Source organism: Cibotium barometz, chromosome 21, assembly GCF_041138505.1.
Source record: "Cibotium barometz isolate CiBa-2024 chromosome 21, ASM4113850v1, whole genome shotgun sequence".
Taxonomy (NCBI): Eukaryota; Viridiplantae; Streptophyta; class Polypodiopsida; order Cyatheales; family Cibotiaceae; genus Cibotium; species Cibotium barometz.
Window position 1 is genome coordinate 45,491,292 of NC_141066.1, and position 27,824 is coordinate 45,519,115.

General features: G+C 45.1%; 1 pseudogene across 1 annotated transcript; it reads left to right on the top strand.

The window, feature by feature from the left end:
* On the top strand, window positions 1–27,824 carry LOC147627224 (uncharacterized; annotated as a pseudogene). The gene is made up of 14 exons (XR_015268466.1): window positions 1–501; window positions 21,480–21,874; window positions 22,472–22,627; window positions 22,769–22,885; window positions 22,975–23,059; window positions 23,973–24,081; window positions 24,248–24,315; window positions 24,443–24,571; window positions 24,651–25,928; window positions 26,011–26,217; window positions 26,370–26,430; window positions 26,536–26,649; window positions 26,839–26,952; window positions 27,172–27,824. The product of XR_015268466.1 is annotated as an uncharacterized LOC147627224 (transcript).

Consider the following 27,824-nt stretch of genomic DNA (forward strand, 5'->3'; position numbering starts at 1 on the left):
AAAATTTTGTGGCCTCACGCACCTTAGGTTGACTCAGCAGTTGAGCTAGGGCATGCACGAAGTGAGGGGCCAGGGCAATCTCATATCTTCTGTGCGCGTGAAATGCCGCCTCTTTGACTCCCATCTCCCCTCTCGAGCAGCCGTGAGACTCGAGAGAACCCTGAGAGAGAGAGAGAGAGAGAGCGAGCGAGAGAGAGAGACCCTAATTGCACAGAAACCACGTTGAAGGGTTGAAAGGGTGCGCGAGACAGAGTATCAAAGAGATCTTAACTTCACAAAAACTACAGAGGGGTCGGAGGAAATCTACAGATACGTTAGAGAGAGCCGAGGAAATCAGAGGGAGAGCGCTGACGAAGCCTTAATTGCTCAGAAATTTCAAAGAGAGACTACATATACAAGCAGAAGGATCGGGTTGATCTGAAGAACTTTGCCGTAGCACAACACTCCTCACAGAACAAAGGAGATCTTTCTACAAGCTGCTCGCCTATATATGGGATCTTGGTAGGCCTTTCCATGCCTGCACCATTTGATGCTGTATTCTACCCTAAAGCGGTCCGGCTGTTTTCTGCTGCGTTTTTGTTCTAGTATCTAATCTTCTCTCAAATCTATATGACATGCGTACATCAGCTTGATCTCTTATTTTATTAAATGATGCTTCCTGTGTTTTACCCTAGAAGTTATCACAACAAGAAGGAAACTAAAAACTCTCTTGCCTTTTGCATGCTTTTGCTGTGGATTGTCCGCTGTAGTGTACCCTCATACTTGCAAGGGAAAACGACACATGGCAAACTGAAGAATAAAATGTGGTCTTTAACTTTCCTGCTTTGTTCTGCTTTAGCATGCATAAATGTTCTTACCCACCAGTTCACCTTGAGGTGCTTTTGGGCAACCATTGAGTTTTCCGAACCACTTCACGAGGCTAGGCTGAGGTTTCCGCCTTTGCGATTGGGCATTGTTGTCTTCTTTTTACCTCCTTTAGTTCAGAATAGGACAAACCATGCTCCAAAGGTGTCTCGTCCCATCGATGGGCACGTGATCCGGGCACTGTTGGGTGCGTGTAGGGCTGCAAAATCTGCCTGTATACATGCTAGCGAGGATAAACATGTCCATGAGCATCGGGATTAATTGATGCAAGTGACATCCCCTCTTGCTGAACTTGGAGCATTGGGGTAGTCCATACACCTTTGCTCTTATTTCGCTCAGGTCCAAGTGTAGACTTCACTCCATTTCCATTGGATCTACGTAGCCTCATCCTTCTCCTTATCGGATTCAGAGAGACTCTTCTGTAGTTCTTGGGGAACTTCAGGCTGACCTCATTCTCGTCCAAACAAGACCCATCTTCTCGGCGTCAAGGTGACCTCATCCTTCTCCAAACGGGATTTGGGAGATCTACCTCGGGTGCGGTTTTTGGTTTGTCGAGTAATGGTACCTCTATTGGAATCTCCTTTTCTGTGAGAACATCCTCTAGAAGTTCCTCTCGCCTTGAAGGCTCTTCCTCGATAGACCACACCCTCGGTTTTGGGCTGCACTTTGGCCCTAGGTGGTTCCCTCCTGCAAGAAGTTCTTCTTGGATCCATGCCAAGCGTTTCTTCTAAGCTCGTCGGAGCTCATCATGTCACGTGCATCCCGCACTTGGATGCCACGTAGACATATCTGTACAGAAGGTGCAGGACTTGGGATGGTAAACTGGCCCCATGTGAGCCCAGTCTGGGACAAGTCAGCTAGGGTTCCATCCCAGTCGTCCGAGGTCAGGTGTGCATTGTCCTGCACATGAAACAGTGCCGGTCCGCGCTGTGAGTCTCCCTTTGGAATGATGTTAGTGACTTTGTGTATCTGGTATGATACCGGATGCCAGAACACTGTGTAGACAGTTAGGGTTTGCAGTTAGGAAAAAGGGGCCAGCCCATAGGGCTACCCCAGGAACTCTTGTGGGCATGGGGAAAGTACAAGACAATCCCCATAAGGGCCAGGAAGGCCCTGGTGAAACCGGTCTTTAGAAATCTGACGGGCGGTGGAACAAACACTCGCACACAAAACTTTTCATCACCCATGGGAACGTGAAAAAGGAAAACAAACAAGGGAGCTAGAATGCTCCTGCAAATAGTACAAGGACATCGATTGGCCCCAAAACGCAGTGGCGCCCCTTGCGGTATTTCTTTACTTGAACAAAATTTGAGTACAAAGTACAACTTGTCGAATCCTTTACCAATAGGATCCCTTTTAGCTTTTCACCCAGGACTTTCCCAATAAAAACTCTCGCTTAGTACAACAAAGCATTCTATAGAGAAGGCACACCTGGACAACACCTCCCTGCTTGAAAAGGTCTTCTCCGTCATGGATCCCACAAACCCTTTCCCTAAAAGCAGTAGGGCTGTCCCAAACCTTGTGTCCTTCCTACAGTCACAACTCGCGTGTAACCTCGAGACAACCAGAGCTGAGCCTGTTCACAACTTCACATGAATCCAGAGACATGCTTTCCATACGAAACCAGAGACCTGTATCTGATAAACCTTAGACCTGTATCCATAAACCATAGGCCTGTATCCTCGATACAAAAGTCTTGTTTCTTCTCGAAAGACCAATGTCCTGTTTCCATGACAGATAAATCCACATGTGCACCATCCAATCACGATGCCAAAAACCCCTTGGTTGTTAGCCCCTCGGTGCCTCCTTCAGTTCACCTTCAAGAGAGAGAGAGTGTCATGACCCTGTGTTTTTCTCTGGACAAGATGCAGATGTGCACGGGGACATGGTGGACAGTGTGAATGGCATCAGGTGGGAGTGAAGATGGAAGCCCATGTGTGGATAACCCCATGTGTGAAAGGGGGCAAAGGAATTTTAACTTAAAAGGTTTTAAAAACCTTTAAAGTCATTTTTTAATGCCTTTTATGAAGAAAACGTGGCCCATAAGCTATTTTGGGGCCACGTGTGCTTTTTGGGGTAAAAGGAGGGCTAGCAGGCAAAAGAGGCGCCTTTCCCTAGAGGATGCGCATGTGCTTTTTGGAGTGTCTGCGTAGAAGTTGGCTGCGTGGAAGAGAGGAGAAAGCAGGCCGGTTGACTGCGTGGAGAATAGCCGTACAGTACAGCAGCTGTGAGAAGGCTGGTACAGGCTGGTACGGGTGCTGCAGGTGCAGGCGCCTACTGTGCAGGTGTAAACTTGTACGAACAGGTACATACAGGCAGATAAGGACAGTTCTGTCCAGCAGGTATAGGCGGGACAGTTCAGTCTTGTACAGCCGCAGGCAGCACATCTCCAGGGTACAGATGGCACATAGAAAGCTAGGCCATGCGTGTGCTTTTTGGCTCGTGGAAAGCAGGCAGACTGCAGCGCTTTTTCTCTCTCTTTCTCTCTCTCGCTTGGTGCTCAGGTGGCCAGGACTACAGAGGTGCACATGGTGCTAATCCCTCTTGCAACAAGGTTGTTTTGGGTCAGTTTATGGACTGATTATGGGCTGTTTTTGTTTGGTTGCGAATTCAGCTATGTGCTTGGGTCTTTGGCTGCAAGTACAAGGTTATTTGGTTATGTTTCTTGGCATGGAAGTGAAGCAAGCTCGCATGGCTGCGTGCTCATGGAGCAGATTGTTTTCTCTTGCTAGAAAGGAACAGTGGGAACTACAGCTATGGGCATCTCTATGTTGCCAGATGTTTCACGAGGGAACAGGCAACTTGATGTATGGAAACAGGACATAAGTTTCAAAGGGGAACAGGCCTAAGGGTTTCATGTGGAAACAGGTCGTAGGTTTCACGATGAGGAAACATGTTTTTGGGTTTCTCCAGGAGATAGATCACATGCAGGCAGAAGGTACAGGAGTGGACACATGTTTGGTACAGCCTTGCTACTGGTAGGACAAGGGACAGGGAATCCATGACAGAGATGGATAGTACCCTTGGATGGTAGAGAGGGTTTGTACAGGTGTGTCGAGGACTGTATGTTATGCTGTGCTGTGATACTCTTTTGAGAGACAGTTTGGGAGTCTGTGTTGTGATGCAGAAGCACTGGATGTGTCAGGGTGTGATGCTATTCATAGTGTGAGAGGCTATGGATGGTTGTGGCAGCCCTGATCATGGGAGAAAGCTTCTATATGCAGACTCAATGTGAGTTTTTCGATGTGAACAATGGCTGGATTTATTTGTGGATGCCGTGTGGACAAGAAGCCAGATGCAGGTTCTTTGCAGGCTTCAGGAGTTCTACTGGGACGGCTGAATTACCAGCCTTATATTGTAATCAAAGCTCTTAAAATCAATTAAAGAAATACCGCAAGGGGCGCCACTGCGATTTGGGGCCAATCGGTGTTCGTGTACTATTTGCAGGAGCACTCTAGCTCCCCCTGTTTGTTTTCCTTTTTCTAGGTCCTCAATGGTGTTGAAGTGTTTTATGTGCAAATGTTTGTTCCACCGCCCTTTGCTTTATCAGAGGCCGGTTTACAAGGTTCCGTTGCCGGGACACATCGTCGACTTTCTCAAGGAGGCGAGTCCGTGGTTGCTTTGGTCGGGACAATCGCCAACTTTCCTAAGGGGGCGAGCTCGTGGTTGTCTCATGAGAGTCACATCAAAAGCTTCAACATGAGGAAAGTGAAAAGGAAGTGCAGGACACAGTGCAGGATTGTGTGTCTTTGCCTATATGAGGTGAAGAGCAAGAGCTGAAGATGAAGTTCAGGAGAAAAGACACCAAGGACAAGAAGTAGTCGGCCAGGAACAAGAAGCAGTTGAAGTATTATGGTGCAAAACATTCGACAGTTAGTCACTGGTCGTATCTTCATAGAGGCTTCATGGGTTCGGAAGACAGTTTGTGGTGATCTACTATGCTTCATCGAGGACTTGTGCTTACCACTTGGGTGGAGTGCAAGCAGGTTTTGGGTGCCTGAGGATGTATCAGATGAGGCTCAGACGGAAGCAGAGGAACTTGACGAGGTTCTTATTCCCGAGCAGATACTGGCACATAAGGAAAGAAAGGTACAGGGTAAGGTTTCCCGTCGCTATCCTGTGAAGTTCAAGAGCTGTTCACTGATGGATACGAAGTGGATGGAGGAGGTTCACTGATGGATGCGAAGTGGATGGAGGAGGGTGACTTAGCAGATTCACCTCAGGAGTTGCAGCTTTATCTTGATGCCTATGAGTTGTAGTCGACTCTTGTTACGGCTCATTCAGGTTCAGCAGAGCATAGGTCTGGAGCATTGCCTGATGCTCAAAAGGGGGGTAGCACCTCCGCTCCCTTGTTGTTACAGACAGGCTCATTTGTTATCTAGGAGTCGCTTGGTGACATCTTTGTATTCACCCGAAGGTACTGAGGCTGACAGTACATCTGCTTATGGGACTTCTATGATCTTGTGTTCTAGACACATGAGATGGTGGTTGAGTAAGGTTCACAGTCGCGCGCACCTGGAACTCTAACTGCAACTATGGATAACTCTATGGAGGACATAAGTCTTGCGAGCAGTCCTAGAGTTGGTTTGGTTCATGGAAATATGGATCGAACTCTGTTTGTGCATGTATGCATACACTTTTTGACGTAGAGGTATTTTTGTATTCTGGTGCCATTGGATCCTGGTACCACTGAGAATACATTGGGAAATACTCTGCATTGTGTCATGTGCTGCATGTATGTTGGTATGATACATCAAGTGCTTTATTATGTTCATGGGGTGTAACTCCTGCGGGATGGCCATGAGACATATGTGGGAAAGTACTTGGTAGATGTAGTGTTTGGATGCATTGAGTGCTTTCATATGCTCATGTTTTACCTTCAGTCGTGGGTCCTGCGGGATGCCCATGGGCGTAAGGCTTGCGAGCAGCCCTTAGACTGTTACTTTGGAGTAGGTAGAGCATTTTGAGGAGCATATTGTTTGCGAATGCATGTGTGTCATGCATATGTGTGCCATATGTAGAATGATGCATGGTTTTGTTTTTGGCTAACACAGTTAACGTGTTTCCATTTGGTTTTAGACTTTTGCTGTAGGTTCTGAAGGAACAAGCAAGAGGACAGTGTGGCTTATTGTGCAGGATGATTGTTCTATCATCCAGATGCATTGGAAGGCCATTGTTTTTGCCATATGGGAGTCTTTGCTCATGAGATGCTTTACTGTGCCATTGAGTGCAATCGAGGACGCTTGCCATTTTTCAAGAGGGGGGTATGTCATGACCCTGTGTTTTTCTCTGGACAAGATGCAGATGTGCACGGGGACATGGTGGACAGTGTGAATGGCATCAGGTGGGAGTGAAGATGGAAGCCCATGTGTGGATAACCCCATGTGTGAAAGGGGGCAAAGGAATTTTAACTTAAAAGGTTTTAAAAACCTTTAAAGTCATTTTTTAATGCCTTTTATGAAGAAAACGTGGCCCATAAGCTATTTTGGGGCCACGTGTGCTTTTTGGGGTAAAAGGAGGGCTAGCAGGCAAAAGAGGCGCCTTTCCCTAGAGGATGCGCATGTGCTTTTTGGAGTGTCTGCGTAGAAGTTGGCTGCGTGGAAGAGAGGAGAAAGCAGGCCGGTTGACTGCGTGGAGAATAGCCGTACAGTACAGCAGCTGTGAGAAGGCCGGTACAGGCTGGTACGGGTGCTGCAGGTGCAGGCGCCTACTGTGCAGGTGTAAACTTGTACGAACAGGTACATACAGGCAGATAAGGACAGTTCTGTCCAGCAGGTATAGGCGGGACAGTTCAGTCTTGTACAGCCGCAGGCAGCACATCTCCAGGGTACAGATGGCACATAGAAAGCTAGGCCATGCGTGTGCTCTTTGGCTCGTGGAAAGCAGGCAGACTGCAGCGCTTTTTCTCTCTCTTTCTCTCTCTCGCTTGGTGCTTAGGTGGCCAGGACTACAGAGGTGCACATGGTGCTAATCCCTCTTGCAACAAGGTTGTTTTGGGTCAGTTTATGGACTGATTATGGGCTGTTTTTGTTTGGTTGCAAATTCAGCTATGTGCTTGGGTCTTTGGCTGCAAGTACAAGGTTATTTGGTTATGTTTCTTGGCATGGAAGTGAAGCAAGCTCGCATGGCTGCGTGCTCATGGAGCAGATTGTTTTCTCTTGCTAGAAAGGAACAGTGGGAACTACAGCTATGGGCATCTCTATGTTGCCAGATGTTTCACGAGGGAACAGGCAACTTGATGTATGGAAACAGGACATAAGTTTCAAAGGGGAACAGGCCTAAGGGTTTCATGTGGAAACAGGTCGTAGGTTTCACGATGAGGAAACATGTTTTTGGGTTTCTCCAGGAGATAGATCACATGCAGGCAGAAGGTACAGGAGTGGACACATGTTTGGTACAGCCTTGCTACTGGTAGGACAAGGGACAGGGAATCCATGACAGAGATGGATAGTACCCTTGGATGGTAGAGAGGGTTTGTACAGGTGTGTCGAGGACTGTATGTTATGCTGTGCTGTGATACTCTTTTGAGAGACAGTTTGGGAGTCTGTGTTGTGATGCAGAAGCACTGGATGTGTCAGGGTGTGATGCTATTCATAGTGTGAGAGGCTATGGATGGTTGTGGCAGCCCTGATCATGGGAGAAAGCTTCTATATGCAGACTCAATGTGAGAGTTTTTCGATGTGAACAATGGCTGGATTTATTTGTGGATGCCGTGTGGACAAGAAGCCAGATGCAGGTTCTTTGCAGGCTTCAGGAGTTCTACTGGGACGGCTGAATTACCAGCCTTATATTGTAATCAAAGCTCTTAAAATCAATTAAAGAAATACCGCAAGGGGCGCCACTGCGATTTGGGGCCAATCGGTGTTCGTGTACTATTTGCAGGAGCACTCTAGCTCCCCCTGTTTGTTTTCCTTTTTCTAGGTCCTCAATGGTGTTGAAGTGTTTTATGTGCAAATGTTTGTTCCACCGCCCTTTGCTTTATCAGAGGCCGGTTTACAGAGAGAGAGAGAGAGAGAGAGAGAGAGAGAGAGAGAGAGAGAGAGAGAGAGAGAGACCCATGCTGACTACTTCCACACATGCAGCCACCTGGTGTAGAGGACCTCCCGTCTGACACTCGTCTGGTTGCCCAACTATCTGCAGAGAAATTCCTGCTTGATGCCTACCTAGCTGTAGCCATTGCTGGTTGCCCATAGATGTAGTCGCTTGGTCGCTTTTTACTTGGTAGTAGACCATGCTCAACCACCTAATCACCGGCTTGGCTGCCCATGCGCAGCCGCGCCCTGCTGTAGGCCATGTGCATCAGCACCTTGTCAGCGCCTAGCAGTAGCAACTTCCGGCAGTAGCACCCGACGGCGGCGGCAGTATCCAGTGGCGGTAGCGGCGGCGGTACTTGGCGGCGGCAATGGCGGTGGTAGTACTTGGCGGCGGCGGCGGCGGCGGCGGCTGTACCCGACGGCGACGCGGCTGTACCCGGCGACGGCAGCGGCTCTGTACATGGCGGTACCCGGCAACAGCGGTGGCAGTTGCGGCACCTGTACCCGGCGGCGGCTCCTATATACCCATGTAGCGGCGCTTGGCTCCTGCGCAGCTTCACCACCTGTGAAGGGTCATACGGCGATCTCCCATACGGCCTCACCACCCTACTCCTCGAATCTCCGCCACCTTCCCTTATATAAAGAAAGGATGCGTTTTTCATAAAAACGCCAAAAAGCAAAGTTTTTAAGAAAACGCATCCTTTACAATAATATTTTGATCATCAAAGGTTTCAAAAACCTTATAACTTTTAAAGATTCCCTTTTTGTCCCCGTTCACACTTGGGCTGGCCACCAACATGGGTTTCCTTTTCACATCTAACTGATGCATGTTCACACGTGTCCATCCCGTGCCCGTGTCCACTTGCTTGTTGTCCAAAGGGAAAAACATAGGGGGTAGCCGACTGGTTATCCAGCCCTAGGAGGGTTGTAGGGCAAGTATGGGGCAGCCCATACAGGCTGCCCGACCTCCAGTACAGCAGGCATACCGTGCCCAGCACCCCTAGATCCATGCGCCTAGTGCTAGCCCAAAATCTTTACACTTGAAGTAGGCTCTGATAGCACTGTAACATGCGGAAGCTTCGGGGGAGATCGGTAACTTTAATGCTCAGAAATCAGCAAACTTGTCGCGACGAAAATTAACGCACAAAACTGAATATAGATGTGCAGAGAGAGAGAGAGAGAGAGAGAGAGAGAGAGAGAGAGAGAGAGAGAGAGAGTATTGGGTCCCGAATACCCTCTGTAGGGCCCCCACCACGTATGGTGTATTTGCTTTTATTAGAATGATATAAAATACTGAAATAAAAGATTGACTGAACCTTTCTTGGCTGAGAGGAATCTCTGCCCTTGACCTGCAATCCTTCACCCCTTCTGCGTTAGCTTGATCTGGGCTTCAGCACTTGGAAAATGATGAGATGAAGAGAATGATTTGCGGGTTGGGTATTTATACCCCTTCTGGACAACAGTCCGCTGGCTAATAAGCAGTCAGCTGTCATAAAAGTGCTCCACGACTGATAAAATACAGAAAAAACACTAATAAATGCTGCACATGTTCCCATACCGATGTTCAAGGTAACACTGCACATGAACCAAAGAGCAGAATTTTATGCAAAGCTTGGGGCAAGTTAAAGGACTAAACAGCTTTATTCCTTTTTGATAATGCGTCAACAGATAACTTCATATTCATACAGATGGATGTTGCTCTCGGGTTAAAGCCTGAGGAATTGGGCATGGACTTTCATGCAGATGCTGCCTTTGAGGGCAAGGAAGTTAAGGTCACTCCCATCATTGGGAAGCTTCGCATATAGATACACGGATATTTGGATCATGAAGACTTCCTCGTGGCACTACTTACGGGATGTGATGTGATACTTGGGATGCCTTGGCATTATCGTTTGGATCCCAAGATTTTGCCCAAAGAAAAGAAAGTTATGTTTACTCATAGGGGTAGGGAAGTTTGTATTGATGCAGGTACTACTAGAAGTACCATATCCATTGTAACCATATATCTATTTCAAAGGCAATAAAGAAATTAGCTTGTTCTTACTTGGTCTTTGTATGTGATAATGTTGAGCATGATGTTGTAACTCCCGTAGATCAAGATAAGATTGATTTCTTAAGTGAATATGCTGATTGTTTTGTTGATTCACTACCAGGACAGAACATAATCCTTGGGAGCTCTCCTCCTAACCGACCTCCTTATAGGGTGAGTGCTGCCCAACAGGAGAAAATTATGACTCAAGTAAATGATCTACTCGAGAAGGGGTTGATAAGGTCAAGTTCTTTGCCTTATTGTTCTCCAGTTTTACTTGTGCAGAAAAAGGATAGAACATACAAGATTTTTGTTGATTATAGGGCCCTTAACAAGATTACTATCAAGAACAGGTTTTCGATTCCTCAAATCGATGATATTCTTGATAAACTTAGGGAGCTGCATACCCCGGGCAAGAAGAATTTGGTGGTGGATGCTTTGTCACGCAGGCCATAAGTGCAGCCGTAACTACCGCCTACCATCAGGACTTATCAGGGATGCCAGATATGTATGCTTTGGACACAAATTTTCAGCTTATTTGGGTCGATTTGAATCATGGTACTGCTGTCCCATCTTATTCGATTAGAGATGGGTTTCTAATGATGCAGAATCATATTTGTGTAGTGTGTGAATTACGCCAAAAGGTTATGGAAGAGTGTCATGCTTCGCCGTATGCTGGTCTCATTGTGGTATTTTGGCTACTACACAGGCTTTGGAAAGATATTTCTTTTGACCAGCTCTATGTAGGGATATTGAAGCTTATGTGCGAGAGTGCATAGTGTGTCAGAAAGTCAAGTTTGATAGACACAAGACACCTGGTTTGCTTCAGCACTACCTATTCCATAGGAACCATGGAAAAGCATTGCTATAGATTTCATTATGGATCTGTCGAAGTCGGCACATGGAAATGATGCTATATGGACTATTATAGATCGTTTTAGCAAATAGTCACACTTTATTCTTGTGAGGAAAACAATCAAGCCAGAGCACATGGCAAAGTTGTTCTTAGCTCAGATTTTCAAACATCATGGCATGCCCAAGTCTATTGTGGGGGATAGAGATCCTCGGACTACCAGTTTATTTTGGCGGGCATTGTTTGATAATATGGGCACAAAGTTGAGTTTTTCATCAGCCTATCATCCTCAAACAGATGGTTAGAGTGAAATAGCAAATTCAGCTGTACTTGACTTGCTCAAGTGTTATGTATCTGAGCAAAAGTCAGACTGGGAAAAGTATTTGCCATTGGTTGAGTTTGCATACAATAACATAGTGCATTCTTCAACTAATAAGGCTCTATTTGAGATAGTCTATGGCAAGGTGGTGCTTCCACCTATCTTACGAACAAAAGATGAAATCTTTGCAGCAGATGAGTATGTCCGTGATTTGGATATTGCGTTTGCACAGGTTCGGACAGCCATAGAAAGATCTCAAGCTAAGCAGAAAAAGGTTGGTGACAAACACAGGCGAGAGGTGATTTTCAAGGAAGGTGATTCACCTTGTGAAATATGAGATGGGCTGGACTGAATTATGCCTTGGGTTTATATGTCCCTTAATGATGTTGGTCGGCTGGCTGCTTTCTCTCTCCACGACTTGCAAAATAGCATTTAATGCTGAATAATCCCACATGTTCACACCAACCCGGCCGCTAGCTTTTCCATCGCTTTTGTCTAGGCTGTTTGTGCAGCTCTATGCTCTGGCTGCCTATAGTCCTGGCTGCCCTATGGGCTAGCCTACTGGCTGGGCTGGCCCAAATGCATGTCGGCTGGCTGGACTAGCCCCTAGTGCATGTCGGCTGGCTGGATTGGACCTTAGCCGACAGGGCCCGAGCTTCCTTGGTTGGTGGGCAAAGGCCATGGACCCCTTGGGGTGGCCTAAGGTCTACCCCTTGCCCAAACATGGGATATAATACTCCTTTCTGGGGTAGCCCTGAGGGATGCCCCCTTCTACATGCAACCTACATGCAATACACATATGTCTGGCATCTGGTCACAGACCAAACACACAGAGTAACTGACATCATTCTAGAGGGAGACTCTCAGCACGGACTGGCACTGTTTCATGTGTAGGACAATGCACACTTGACCTTGGACGCATGTGCATGACAATGCACACCTGACCTTGGACGAATGGAGTGGAACCTTGGCTGACTCGTTTCGGATTGGGCTCACATGGGACTCGTTTTCCACCCCAGGTCCTGCACCTTCCTGTTCAGATATGTCTATGTGGCATCCAAGTGCGGGATGCACGTGACATCAATGCTATACATAGCCTTTGAACTTCCAAAGAAGATTTAAAGGAAGAAAAGATTTAGGTCTAAAGCGAACATGATGTTTATTTCTTCTGTGTTTAAGGAAATTTGGGTTAATTATTTTCCTGGATAGATCTTTGATTTTGCATATCAAGATCTATGAAGGTGCAGATTCAACATCTTGATAGGGTGTTTCAATTAATGAGGGGGTATTCCCTTTTTGTCAAGGAGTCTTAAGTTTGACCTTTTTTAAAGATAAGTGAAGTATCTAGGGTATCCTAGTTTGGAATCGGCAAAGATCTTGAGAAGATTGAAGTGACCACACTGAAGCAAATCCCTTTAAAGGAAAGGGAAAGGAAAAGTTTACACCGAGGAGGAACTTTAGAAGCAAAGCTTTGAAAAGGACTTTAGAAGCAAAATTTTGAAGAGTTTAACGTGCTACTAGCTATAGCTCCTATGCTGGAAATATAAGGCTCAAACTAAGTATTTTGTGGTCCAAGCTTATGTGAATAAGAATGCTATTGGAATGGTCTTTTAACTAAAGAAAGAATGGTTTCTTTTGAAAGCAAGAGTTGAATTGTTCATAGGAAGATTATTGAGCATATGAGGAGGAGGTTTATGGTGCAAAGAAGTAGCTGAGTTAGGGATAGACTAACGGGCGGGCACCCAAGTGTGGACGCCCGATGACCGGCCAAGAGCCTATAAAAGGGTGGCCAAGGTTAGTCATTAGTCATATAGAGTCTCGCATGATTTGTGAGAGCTCTATGGTCTGGAGCCTGGATCTAGTGCAGATGTGCACCTGCGTCATGCAGCCGAGGCCGGCAGCAGTCTCGAGGCCCGCGAGGGTAGCTTTGTGGCGGTATGGGACGTCACGAGGTAGAGATTGGTCGGTACGTCCATCTAGTTAGCTCAGCTTGTGGCTCGGTGGGGACAACCAAGTCTTGTGGGCATGCCCACGACTGTCGTGGTTGGGAGGTGAGTCATGCCTGCACCCCCTTCTTGTTTGTTTGTTTGTTGCAGGTTTTGAGTCATGTACCAGGAGCGTTCCACGAGGAGATCCCATGGGGATTTGACAGTGGTATCAGAGCATGCCTCGTGAACGAGCAAGTCGGTAGGTAGAGGAGATGAGGTCGAAGAAAAGGTTTGAGTTCAAGAAGCTTGCTGTTTTTTATCTATGCATACTTCTGTTTTTTAGATTAGTATGTTGCTTTTTCATCAAAGAGACCCGTGATGATGGAGATGGTGGTCTAGAAAGGGTTGTTTGCTTAGCAAGAAGAAGGGCTATTGTTGTGCAACTGTTTGAACAGTTTAGAGAGAGAGAGAAAACAAAAAAAAGCATGGCGGCTGTTTTTTGTGAGAGAGTGCTTTTGGGGAAGCTTATATAAACCCCTTAAGCGGGCTTCTTGCCACACATCTTAAGTTCTCAAGCTCTCAAGCTCTCAAGTTCTTTAGCACTTTTCTTGTGCAAGATCGAATTTTCTCTCCCCTTGCCCTCTTCAAGATGTCGACCCAAGAATTCGAGTTGAAGCCCCTTATCGAACGTGAAGGCCTGCCGGCTACGGAAGATACCGATGCCGATCTTTTCGACGATTATGTCTCAAAATTAGATTTCCAAGAGTTTAAAATTGCTCTCGAAGCTTCTTCTTCGGAACGTCAAGCACAAATCGCTGCGCAGATGCAGGCTTTGCAGAACATTCTCTCTCTTTTGACCACTACTCTATCTACTCTTTCGGGTATGGATATCTTAGCCTCTGCTTTAGGCCCCAACATCACTCTGGAACAGTTCGGGGGCGAGCAAAAGCAGCGTACCAAGGAGATAGTGGACACTTGGCTACGTAAGTGGCAAGTCCATTTTCAGTTCCATCCATATGACGATGGAAAAAAGATCCAGCTAGCAGTAGGTTTCCTCTCAGGCAAAGCTTTGCTTTGGTGGAAGGAACTCAACCCTAAGCCAACGACTTGGGCACAATTCGAAGATGTCTTCAAGAAAGAATTCCTCAAGAAAGAGGATGATTATGATTTTGTTGCTCGGTTTACTGCTTTGGCCATGATCTCGCAGCACCTCACTTATGAGATCTACCTCTAGAAATTTAAGGACTTGTAGATGAAAGCTACAAAGATGGATCCCACAACTCTTTTGGGATTCTTTGTAGCCGGTTTACCCGACTCATACCGTTTACAAGTTAAAAATAACAAATGCAAAACTTTGGACGAGGCCATTCATTCCGCTCGTATCTATGATGATACAATGGTCTCTTTGAAGTCTAAACCCGTTACCGAGAAGGGAAACAAGCACAAAAGAAAGTTCTCCGCACCAATGGCTAACACGACTGAAGAAAAGTCTTCGGACCAACCTTCGAAGAATTCAAGTTCGACACCAGCGAAGAAGAAACGTCTCCTTAAAGCTTTGAAGCTCAAGAAGGAGAGGCGTTGCTTCATCTGCGAAAAAAAAGGATACATGCGTAACGAGTGCTCGAAGAAAAAGGGTGGCAGGACCCAAGCCAAAGGCAGCTAACCAGTTATCTTTGACAGGTACGTCAGTTACTGTACTTTCTCGTCCTAGTACCTGTTCTGATTGTTTGTTCAACTCTAAAGTTTTTGGCTTGCATGATCTTCTCCGAGTTTATGGAGAAGTGAATGGCCATAGAATCCACATTCTTCTAGACTCTAGCAGCTCACACAACTTTGTTAATTACAAACTTGTGCAGAAATTGGGTCTTGATACGACACCCAGCGATCATACCTATGAGGTACGCCTACCTGCGGGTCAGCAAGTATGGGATCGAAAGGTGGAGATGCTACCAATCCGGATTCAGGACTACAAAGATACTGTGGAATGCTATATTATGCACCTAGAACATGTAGACTTGTTATTAGGGATTGAGTGGTTTAAGACTCTTCAAGTCCAAATAGATTGGTCTAGTCATATTTTTTCTTTTCAACATAGGAACACCCAGTATAGTATTTTAGGTGATTGTATATATCCCTCTCAGAGACCTCTTGTAAATACAGTTGATTTTGGAAATATAATGGATTCTTCTTTGTATACCGCTTTCCATTGTGTATTGATTCCACTTTCTTCATTTCTCATACCTTCTATGGATGTCAATGAATTAAGTGTATTTGAAAGCAAAGAATTACAGAAGATACTTGATTCGTTTCAAGATGTATTTCCTTAGGAACTGCCATCGGGCTTACCACCTGAAAGGGCAGTAGATCATCGTATTGACTTGATCCATGGTGCTCATCCTGTTAGTATTCTACCTTACAGGATGAGCCAAGTTGAGGAAGATAAGTTTGCTAAACAACTCGAAGATTATTTGAGGATGGGCCAGATCCGTCCAAGTAAATCACCTTGGGGTGCACCTGTGTTGCTTAGGAGAAAGAAGGACAACACCTGGAGAATGTGTGTAGATTACAGGAGATTGAACAAGCTGACAATTAAGAACTGTTATGCTCTCCTTAGATCAGATGACTTGATTGACCGGTTAGCAGGAGCGAAATATTTCACGAAGATAGATTTACGTACTGGCTATCACCAGATACGTATTTATGAAAGGCATGTCGAAAGAACCGCCTTTCGGACTAGGTATGGCCATTACGAGTTTCTCGTATTACCTTTTGGGTTAACTTATGCTCTAGCCACTTTCCAGCAAATGATGAACGATCTTTTTCGTGAACATTTGGGAAAATTTGTGGTTGTGTTTCTGGATGATATTTTGATATATAGTCGTACTCTTGAGGATCATGTTAGACACCTACGATTGTCTTATCTATTTTAAGACAGAATCGACTATATGCTAAGTTAAGTAAATGTGAGTTTTTTATGACAGATATCATTTACTTGGGACACAAGATCACTAGAGATGGATTGAGCATTGACTATGACCGAGTTCAGAAGGTTCTGGACTGGCCTATATCATGAATAGTGAAACAACTTCGTTCTTTTCTTGGTTTTGTTGTTTTTCTTCAGAAATCTGGGCGGGAATACTCTCAGCTCACACTACCGATGACCGACTTGTTGAGAGGTCGTGGACGTAAGTCAAATCAGCCTATCACTTGGAATAACGATCTAGATATGGCCTTCCGACTTTTGAAAGATAAAGTCAAGGAAGCACCTATCTTAGCATTACCCGATCCTAGTCGACCTTATGTTCTCGAAACTGATGCCAGTGACTATGGCATCGAGGCTGCTTTATTTCAAGATGGTAGATCTGTTGCTTTTGAAAGTAAAAAGCTAGACGACACTCAATCTCTTTGGCCAACCCTTGAGAAGGAGCTTTATGCTGTGATTCACGCTCTCAAGGTTTGGAGACATTATTTATATGGCTCTAAGTTTGTGGTATTGACTGATCATCAGTCAATCAAGTATGTGTGTGATGCGGATGATTTGAGAGGAAGGAAAGCTCGTTGGGCTGAGTTAATGTAAGATTTTGATTTTGAGATTCGTTATCGAAAAGGGTCCATGAATAGTGTTGCAGATGCGCTTAGTCGAATTAGATAGGTGAATACTTTGTCGTTCACCGAGATTTCTACTGACTTATTTCAGTCATTGAGAGGGCTTTGCAGGACTGATAGTTATTTTGGTCCATTTTGGCAGAAGATCCAAGACGGGAGCTCATTGATTGACCAAGGCTCGATGACTGAGCAGCCTACCATTCAGGTTGCAGGAGGCCAGTGGATGATTCGGAATGGTTTGCTATTCATGCTTATGTATGGGTTTCAACCTAGATCACCTGTTACAGTGGGATTCTCAAGACTTATGCATCATGCAGTACGTAATTTTTTGCAAGATATGCAAGAAATGTTACAAGTTGCGAAGGAACCTATTAGAAGTGCTCAAGATCGAGTCAGATTTTATTCTAATAGACATCGTTCACCAAGAGAGTTCTCTGAAGGAACGATGGTGTATTTGCGAGTTCCGAAAGATTCCGAGACTTTACGGACAGGTCGATCTCCGAAATTATTCCCTAGATACTATGGACCATTTCGTATTATATGACGGATTGGTTCAGTTGCATACAAGGTGGTACCAAACATTATGTACTGTACGGATCTGTACGTACTGTACGTTGTTTGGTATGGAAAAAAAAATTTAAGGTACGTAAAAAATACGTACCATTGGTAAAAATACATAAAATCTCAGAAATTGCAGCCACCTACATAAAATTTCAGTCCATGTCCACATTGACATATAAAACTTTCGAAATAGAGATACAACAAGGTCACAAACCTACTAATTCAAAAGTGAGAAATTAGAAGCACAAGTCGTCAATCATACTTAATAAGTTAATCGTACTTAATACTTAATACTTATTACTTAAGACAAGTCACATTGTGACAAGTGAGTCGTGACAACTCACAATTTACATCAAAAAATGATGAAATTTGAAAATGAGTCTATGAATAATGACAAAATGTGCCATGTCCATACAACACCAAATCAAAACTAAGGTAATCCAAATCAAAACTCATCATCCGATGAGGATGATGACCCTGGAGAATCAAGCATATAACCCTCCGTGATGACATTGCCCTCGTCATCATACTCAGGCCCTGTCATCATGGGCACAAGTGGGTGGGCTGCCTCAGATGTCCCTGCCTCTGCATCATCTTGCTGGGTAGAGTGAATGAGGCGAACAGCCTCATTCACACGTGTTCGAGGAGTCTGAATAGGCAGCTTCCCTCTCCGGCCAGAACTCTCCGCATGTGCAGGTCCCTCATGTAGCTGAATTTTATAAGCCCGGGCTCTCGATCTCGTCACCCACCTGTCTACACTCGCCAGCTCTCTATGCAGGAGGCAAAGAATCTTGTCCTGCTCATCTCTCGACCGTTGCTCTGCCTCATCAATTGTGGTAGGATCTGGGACCAGCTTGACACGTGTTGGATCCACCTATTCAACATAAAACCAAAGAGAACGCGGAGTGTCAACGACTCGTGTCAACGACTCAACTGTGTGTGTACTATAGTATAAAATCTATGTAAATGGGAGGCCAATCCCCATAAGAGAATGAATAGGATAAACTCACCTCTAGAGTCCAGACGCAAGACGCAGACACTAGACGCAGGCACGCCGCACAGAAGGACAAAACGGCGAAATGTTTATCACAGGCGAAACCCAAAAAAAACGTACGGATCGATCCGTACGGTACGGATTGGATCCATACGTACGTTTTGATCCTACCTTGGTTGCATATGAATTGGATTTGCCTTCTCATGTGAAAGTTCATCTTGTATTTCATGTCAGTACACTTAAGGAAGTACTGGGTGGAACAGACGAGTTAGTTACTCCTCAAGAAATCATAGATATCGAGGACATGACATTTGTTCCACACGAACCTGAAAAGATTTTTGGATTTTGTGAACGAAGATTGCGTAATACGCGTATCACGGGATACAAGATCAAGTGGAAGGATTGTGTTGAGGAGGACGCTACATGGGAGACATTAACTACTCTTCAGAGAGATTACCTTGGCTTTTTAGTGAGCTCAGGAGTGAGCTCTTAGAGGAAGGGGAGTATGTCATGTGCAGAGTGTGTATCTACCGTGTACTACACGCACACAAGACTAGTTTCGAGGTTTGGGGAAGCTTGGAGCTAGGCAGGTTGATTGGCGAGCTGAGTTAGGGATAGACTAACGGGCGGGCACCCAAGTGTGGACGCCCGATGACCGGCCAAGAGCCTATAAAAGGGTGGCCAAGGTTAGTCATTAGTCATATAGAGTCTCGCATGATTTGTGAGAGCTCTATGGTCTGGAGCCTGGATCTAGTGCAGACGTGCACCTGCTTCATGCAGCCGAGGCCGGTAGCAGTCTCGAGGCCCGCGAGGGTAGCTTCGTGGCGGTATGGGACGTCACGAGGTAGAGATTGGTCGGTACGTCCATCTAGTTAGCTCAGCTCGTGGCTCGGTGGGGACAACCAAGTCTTGTGGGCTTGCCCACGGCTGTCGTGGTTGGGAGGTGAGTCCCCCTTCTTGTTTGTTTGTTTGCAGGTTTTGAGTCATGTACTAGGAGCGTTCCACGAGGAGATCCTATGGGGATTTGACATCAACTTAACCCTATATAGGGCAAGATGCCCCTTGGTCTCCCCTTAACCCCCACCTTTATTGATGGTCTCATGCGATGTTTGAGTGGGGGGGACCCGGCCGGTTGATGGCCGTCTTCCATGTGCTGCGCCTCTATTTCGCTTGGTGCTCCGCGCTCCGCGTTCTTTCATGGTATCAGAGCCTCGTCGGTTCCTGTTGCTCGGCTTCGGGCTTCACATCCAGGGGAGTGTTGGAATGGATTCTTGCTCTCCGCTTCTCACGCTGTCATGTGGCAGTCTATTATCCCATATAGTGGGTTGGGGTCAACTTAACCCCTCTATATAGGGCAAAATGCTCCTTGGTCACCCCTTATCCCCCATCTTTATTGGTGGTCTCATGGGATGTTTGGGTGGGGGGGGGGGACCTGACCGGTTGATGGCCGTCTTCTGCGTGTTGCGCCTCTATTTCGCTTGGTGCTCCCCGCTTCGTGTTCTTTCACATTATTGGTATGGTGCTACACTTAAAGTACCAAATGGATTTCTGATAAGCAAGACCTTGATGCTAGCAAAACTCGCAAAGTTGAGATGCTAAAAGAGTTCGATTTCGAATTAAGGTATCAAAAGGGAAGTTTAATGTGGTATGGGATTTCCAAAGCCAAATAAGGAATGATTTGAGTTACACTCAAATTGATAATGACTTCCAAGAATCTGTAAAGAGAAGTTGTGAGCATTATGTCCTCTACCTTGAGGTTTGGAGAGCGAATATGATGAGGGACCTTCCAGGTGAAGCATCGAGGATGGATGCTTATTCTAATGAAGCTTCATCGTAAGACGCAAATGAAGAAGCTTTCTACGAAGATGAATTAAGGCTAGCCGAAGGACTCAAGCAGAAGTATTGTGAGTGTTTCATCATTTAGTTGAAGCGTGTTCATTGTGTTTATCGTGCCATATTCTCTCATTAGTTATTAGTGTTTAGAGCTTTATTAAGTAATCATCAGTATTGTTAGAATTGATTAGCAAACCTGTAATCTCTTCATATGGATTATAGGGCCTATAGTCTTTTGTCTGCAAGTTGTATTCAATGAAGGCAAACATCTTGGACTTTGGCTCCAGATTTGTCATTTGAAACATGAACATGAGTGTCAGATCCAACAACTTTCAAATGAGAAATTGAAGCTTTATTCCTGTAAAAGCTGCTTCTGGAGGCTCTCTGTTCACTACTTTTGCTGGAGATCGGTTGACGATGTAGATTGTCTTTGGAACTGCCTCCGCCCAAAACATATATGGCATGTGAGTCATGTGATGCACCTCTGTATTTTGTGGGCTCACGTGGCACCTAGCAGCAGCCAACAGGCATGGTGCAGCAGCACCCAGGTGCCAGTCAGCAGCAAATATGTGGCGGGCAGTAGGTGACTGGTCTGGCAGATTCCATGTGGTAGTTGGATTGGTCAGGAGCAATTGGCCAGGTGTGGACAGCAGTCATGGACCCTTTCTACAAGCCGACAGCACATATGATAGTTGATTGGAGCACGTGGCAACCGTTTCTCTACACTGGGGCTGATCTGAGGGTGATCTACAGCAGTGTTTGGGCTGAGATCAGGGATTTACACCGTTGTATCTCATTTTCTTGTACATAAATATATAGTAGTGTAGGTAGTTGAGGTAGATACATGAATCAAGTTGCTTTAGGACCAGGTAACCTAGGACTAGGGAAGCATTACCTGGTTTGATTAGTTTTCATTTGGTGAAATTTCTGATATGAGAGATGCATAAACCAGAGTTGAATATATTTTTTGGGGCATTGGGTTGAATTGGGGAAGCACAATTCCCTTCCACTCTTTTGTGTGCCCACTATGAGGCTCCATTTAGTCAAGACTTGAGAGTCGTTAAGTATGCAGTCATTATTTTAACCCAAATCTGTGCCTGGTCTGTCTTTTTCTGATGTTAGCATCAAGGTGATCATGAAAGTCATTTGCATCCAGCTTATTCTGAAGCCTTTCAGTTGTTGTCTTTCTCAATTTCAAGCTGTATCATGGCGATATAGCAAGAAGACACAAACCAAGACCAAGTACGGCACTAGGCATGTCCCACCTGGTTTGTCAATCTATTTTGGTCTGATCTGGCAGTTGCTTGATCTAGATAGTCTCAAGGTGTTGGCTTGAATGGATGGAAGGATATTGCCTGTACGGTCTTTTGTGTGCCTGCTATGAGACTCCATTCTTTACAAAATTGAGAGTGATAATGGTTTTTGATATCTAGGCAACTTGCTCTTTGTCTTTGACAGGACTTGACAGTCTGTTATGAGATTTGGCTCAAATGATTAGCTGGGTCACATTTCTGAAACTTGATTCTAGGATTTGTGGAGTTCTAGAAAGCAGCTATCCTGCTTGATGATTGAGGCATTAATTCAAGCTTTTGAGGTACCATCAGAAGATTATCTTGGCTTATAGAGATGTGTCGTGCAAAACACTTAGGCCTGTAAGGTCACCTCGAGTCAGAATTAAAAGCCACACTTATTGTGTTCTTTTGTGACATCCAACGCCATTGGACAACACTAGGTGTCATGACAAGTTCAAGTACTAGGAAAATTACAACAGAGTGTTCTCCAGGGACAACTTCATCAACTTCACAGGCCTCATCATCTTCACGGTATCATCCTTATGCTGGCAAAAGGCACCTGTAAGTCTGTTCAATCGTATTATCTCTCATTTTGAATGCTTTTTTTCTTTTGTTGTTTTGATTTATGCTCATGCCATCAAACCTATACTAGACTTTGAACCAAAAATTACCTGTGTGTTATCAAGCGAGTACAATCTAGTGAGAAGGAACCAACATTTTATATGTTCCCACTTTTGACTGGGGAGAAACATGGGAGACTTGGACCTTAGAGCTTCCTGCATCCCACACAGCTGATTCCCTGAGCAAACATGTGAGGTGCAGGCCAAGAACACCCCACACAAGATTGGGGTAAAAACATGATAAAGATTTTTTCTTTTTTTTTTGGGGGAAAAAGATCCTTAAATTAGTTATAGAAAAACAGCCGCGAAGGGCTAGATACAACCACAAAGGGCTAAACACAAACTCACCTCATTTAAGGGCCGGAATCAAATGATCATAAGGGGAAGAGGCGCTTCTCCTCCAGCTGGCCACTTTGTGAGGAGAAGTATTCTGAACTTCAACCTTTTCCTTCTTTGGATTATTTGGTTCTATCATAAATCATAAGGGCACACAAGTTTTATTTTGTTTATCTTCTTATACGTGTATTTGCTAATGCAGTGTGGATAATGTGACAAGGCTGTTGTCATGGAGAGAAGTGTCTCCTGCTGTGAGGCAGCCTTTCAGAAAGTTATGGAAAGGATCAGCCAGGTGTAGCATCAACACGTCTGGTCTAAGGCATGAGGCAACCAGTGCAAAACATGCACTCATAGCATGGTAATACATCTATCTTTGGCAGAACCGATGTCCTTATGTAAGATGCTTCATGGTGTAGCTTTTGGTTGCTGCTTCTCCTTTGAATCACTTAGCTATATATCATTGCTTGAGCTTTCTTTTAACAGAAGTTACAACTTTCAGGTTGGAGGCAGAGTCGTTGAGACATTGTACAGCAAAGTACTGCCCTTTGCAGCCTGCTCCTCGCTCTACAATAGCTGCTGCATTCAGTCCCGATGGAAACATACTTGCATCAACTCAGTAAGCTTTTTGATTGGAATAGCAATTAAGACTCTTGCTTTATGTATATCCACTCATGCTTAGAGAGCAATATCATGATTTTATTGCAGTGGTGATCATACCGTCAAAATCATATGCTGTAAATCGGGATTATGTTCAAAGACGCTGTGTGGTCATCGACGAACCCCTTGGGTGGTAATGATAAGCTCTTTCATACATGTCTTGCAGGCCTTAAACGTTTTGCTTTCTAAATGGCCTTCCCCGTGCTCTTGCTCCCCAGTTCCTAATCTCATCTCAAGAATATCCAAATCTCTCTCTCTCTCTCTCTCTCTCTCCCCCCCCCCCTCCGGCGGGCCCTGCGGGAAACTTTTCCTACTAAGTTTTGACTTTCCCCAAATTTCCTTGCCGTCTCCTCCAAATTATGACCCACTTTAAATTTCTCCTCTATTTCTCTCTACCTTTTCCCCACGTTTCTATTTACAATTTTACCTTTCATGTGTTTGTGTAAAAGTGTGACCACCAACATAGGTTGCATCTTACTGTCAAAATCAAAACAATGAAGCCTTTTTTGAATCAAATGGTGCTTCTTTCACACAAACCGTTTAGTTCGGTTTGTGCATGTGCACGGGGTTTTGGGGGGGGGGGGGTGGGGGTGCTCCATTTGTACTAGATAATGCTAAAGACCCGTTTCCTAGATTCAGGCTGTTTTCGATGCACAGACAAGTCGTTTCTGTGTTTTCGTTCTCCGATCCATGCAGTTCTGTTTTTGTCATACTCCTATGGGTCAGGTGATCTCCTTGCACCATCTCATAGCAGCTTGTTGACAGCCACGCAACACATATCGTAGTTCTCTTACCTGGCTTATGTGTAGGCCTGGCACCAACTGATTTGTAGGAATCTCATATGCTTAGAACAAAATAAAACATGTTTTTAGTCAATTGCCTGCTTGTGTTAACCAGATCACGGCAGCGGCTGCGGTTTTTCATTGCCAAAATGGACTTCTTCTTCTTTTTACCTCATGAAGGGATCCTATTTTTTAAAGCTGGTTCTGTCAAAACTGCTACCTTCATTTCAGAACTAAAGCTCACGAGATGTTTTAATGGCATAGGTGCGCTTTCATCCAAGCCGATCAGACATACTGGCAAGTGGAAGCCTTGATAATGAAGTGAAGATATGGGATGCAAACTCTGCAGAGTGCATTGCGTCACATGATTTTTGTAAGCCTCAATCCATGTATAACTTTGTAGAGGAATGTCTTGCTTGCTGGAATATTATAAACAATGTTTATTGGTTGTGGGCTATTACTTGATTACTTTTAACTCTTGTTAAATGCAGTGAAATATTTCAGGTATTTAGGTTGGATGCTTTTCTTTTTTCCTGCAGATAGGCCCATTGCTTCAATTGCATTTCATGCTCAAGGGGATCTACTAGCTGTTGCTTCAGGTCATAAGGTACTCATAAACCATAATATACTAGTGATAGATAATATTCTAGTTTGTGTGTTCTTATCTCCTTTTTGATGAGTTCCATACTTCATGGGTTTGGTTTGATGGTTCTTTATGGATTTGGTTGCTGCAGCTTTACATATGGCAATACAGCAGGCAGGAAGAAGATGCAGCTTCACCTGCCATTGTACTCAGAACACGGCGTTCTCTTCGTGCTGTACATTTTCACCCTCATGCAGCTCCTCTGTTGCTTACTGCTGAGGTAGGTGTTATGCTCTTCATGTTGCTCTGTATTAGGCTTATCTGTGGCTCTTTTTTACATTTATCGTACCTCTTGGCAGGTAAATGGCTTGGATGCACCTGATTGCCCCATGACTCTTGCCACTTCACCTGGGTATCTTCAATATCCTCGACCTGCCATTTTTTTTACTTACTCCACTCCAGCAGCCTTTTGTTGATTTGAGGCAGTCTGGGAACTCTGTCTCAAGTCCAGAACTGCCTGCACCTACATGGATCTGGCCTGCGGCTTGGGTTCGTGATAATGACATCGGAACTGTACAGGTGGACAACATGATGATGGAATTTAATGGTGTGCATCGCGCACCTATACCAGATGCAAACACGTTTTTACCTGATGGAGAGGCTTTAGAGCTGACTGGGATCAATTCTGAAGCTGTACCGATGGATGTTTCTCCTAGACCATCTCAAAATGATTTACCATCCCTTTTAGGTGAAATATCACCAAGTGAAGTTACAAATCACATTCCTTACATGCTAGAGGGTGGTAGCAATATGGAGTCTGGTGTAGATATGCTTCTTAGGGCTGCAGAAGGGCCAGCATTGGCTGATGGACCTGGTATCAGAAATCCTCTAGCAGGTGCTGAAAATACCTACAGCCTGCCCAGAATGTTGCCAAGAACCGAAACTAGGGACTCGTTGCTGGGAGTAACCCTGCCATCAAATGTGCCAGAAGGACAGATTGATGCAACAAATACGTGGCCTAGCTCTGGAGTCTGGAGCAACTTTAATGTTCAGGTGCTGGTTGGAGATAGCGTGCCCCCTGTTTTGCAGCCCCCCTTCCAAGTTGGTGAGTCACCAGATTGGGAGTTGCCATTTTTGCAGGGCTGGGTCATGGGTCAAACACAGGCAGGACTAGTTCAGCCCACCTTACATGGTCCTCAGCATGGCATACTTATGGTTCCCAGCATGCCTTTTGAGGCAAGAGGGTTTCAGCCTCCCCAGCAACAGCAGCATGGGAATAATGGTGCGGTGCTTGCTCCAATTGCTGGCATTGCTACTGCCAGAAACTCTGGGAGGTCAGGAAACTCTAGAGGAAGTCATGCCCGAGGAGCTGCTCATAGAGGACCAGCGGCATCAGGTCACGATGGAGCCAGTTCTGTACATGTGGGAATTCTCCATGGTTTTGCAAGTAGGGATCCTAATTTGGGCATGATTGCAGCAGAAACATCTCCCCAAGTTACGATGGCAGCAGCTGCAGCTGCTGCAGAGTTGCCGTGTACAGTTAAGCTTAGAATTTGGCCACATGATATGAAGCACCCAAGTGCAATGCTCGATCCAGAGACCTGCCGTCTGACAATCCCACATGCAGTGCTATGCAGGTAGTTTTCTTTTGAGTGTGAAGTTAGTTAAGAGTCTTGGGTTAACCATTAGTTTGACACTGACAATATCTTTTCATGGCAGTGAAATGGGAGCTCACTTTTCACCTTGTGGGCGTTTTTTAGCTGCTTGTGTGGCATGTGTCCTACCTCTTGCTGACTCCGATCCATCAGTATATTTGAGACCCCCTCTTAATGAGGCAGCCTCAGCAGCCACCTCTCCAACACGGCATCCCATTTCTGCTCAGCAGGTTATTTATGAGCTTCGAATATATTCCCTGGAAGAGGCAACGTAAGCTGGTTTCAGTACTTAATTGACTGTTTTAGCACCCCGTCTTTCCTCAGTCTGTACCCATACATCTTTGTTTTAATGGCAGAAACAGTCTGGCTCAATCCTGAACCTTTTTAGTGTATTCATTACTGATGTTGTCTGCATATATGTAGGTTTGGGAAGGTACTTGCATCAAGAGCAATTAGGGCCGCTCACTGTCTCACTTCTATTCAGGTTTGTTGATAGAATCCTATGCCATGTCTTTCAGGGATCTGACTTGTGTTTGAATGGATCTTTTGGGGTTATGGGATGATATTAATGTCATCTTTGTTTGTGCAGTTTTCACCTACCTCTGACCATATCCTGTTGGCATACGGTCGGCGGCATAGCTCTCTTTTGCGAAGTATTGTTGTTAATGGGACAACAACCGTTCCCATCTTCACCATCTTGGAGGTGTGGTGTTAATTTCATGTTCATGCTGTGCCTGAGCACTCTGCACTTGTGTCTGAAGATTGGGCTGGTCTCCCTGTTAGGGTTCTGTATATCAACTTAGACACAATGCTTTGCAGAGACTGGCAAAACTTATTGCATGAGATCTCAGATTTGACTCTGTACACGACTTGATTGTGTTTATGACTCCAGATATACAGAGTTTCTGATATGGAGCTGGTGAAAGTGCTCCCAAGTGCTGAAGATGAAGTGAATGTTGCTTGTTTTCACCCAATAGTTGGGGGTGGACTTGCTTATGGTACAAAGGTATGTTGTTAAAAGAGTGCATTTATTTTTCTGGCTCATGCTTCCTGGCCCCTGGCTGTCCCATTCTGTGCTCTTGTAGGTCTGAATACTGATATGGAAGAGCTCGGCCATCACCGTCTTCTCCTGTTCTTCTGTGCAGCTGAGTACATGCATTGAAGGAGGGGAGGCATGCATATGACATCTCACTAGGTCAAATTTTTATGTCATGAACTTTTGCAGGAAGGCAGGCTGCGAATTTTCAAGTATGAAAGATCTGATCAGGAGACTGGATCTTTGAGGACATTTGAAGACCACGTGTTTGATGCTGGCTAAAGTTTGTCAAAGTTTCAATCACATGATATATTCTCTTCCTTCATTTAAGGGACTCGAGAGTCTGTGTTCAGATATGATGCACGGGCTGAACCTGAAGCAGGGCTGACAGAATAGCAGCAAGAAAACTGAAGCAAATGATACGGTTGGTATGCTCTGTAAGATGCCATGTAAATCCAAATTGGGTGCATCTGTGCTGCAAGGGAATCATGCACTGAGCTCGTATTTCAGGTTCACCCCTCTTTTGGTCTCAGTTGTACACTATAATGGGATGTACTGCTTTCATTAACTGCACTCAGCTAAATGGACCAAATCATAGCTTGTCTTTGATCTTGGTAGAAAGCCTACTGCTCCTTCGAGACAAGGGAGGAGAGACCCAAGGTTGGGAACTTAGTCTATGGGTCAATATAGATATCGCGTTATACAAGATTTCTATTGGTTTAGATTAGGGGACTATACGGTTTTCTAGAAAAGTCATGTTGAAAGGCAATGGATGGGGACTAAGGCAATTGTTCTGACTTTTGTTGTAAATATTACAGGTTTAATCAACTTAGATTTAGCAA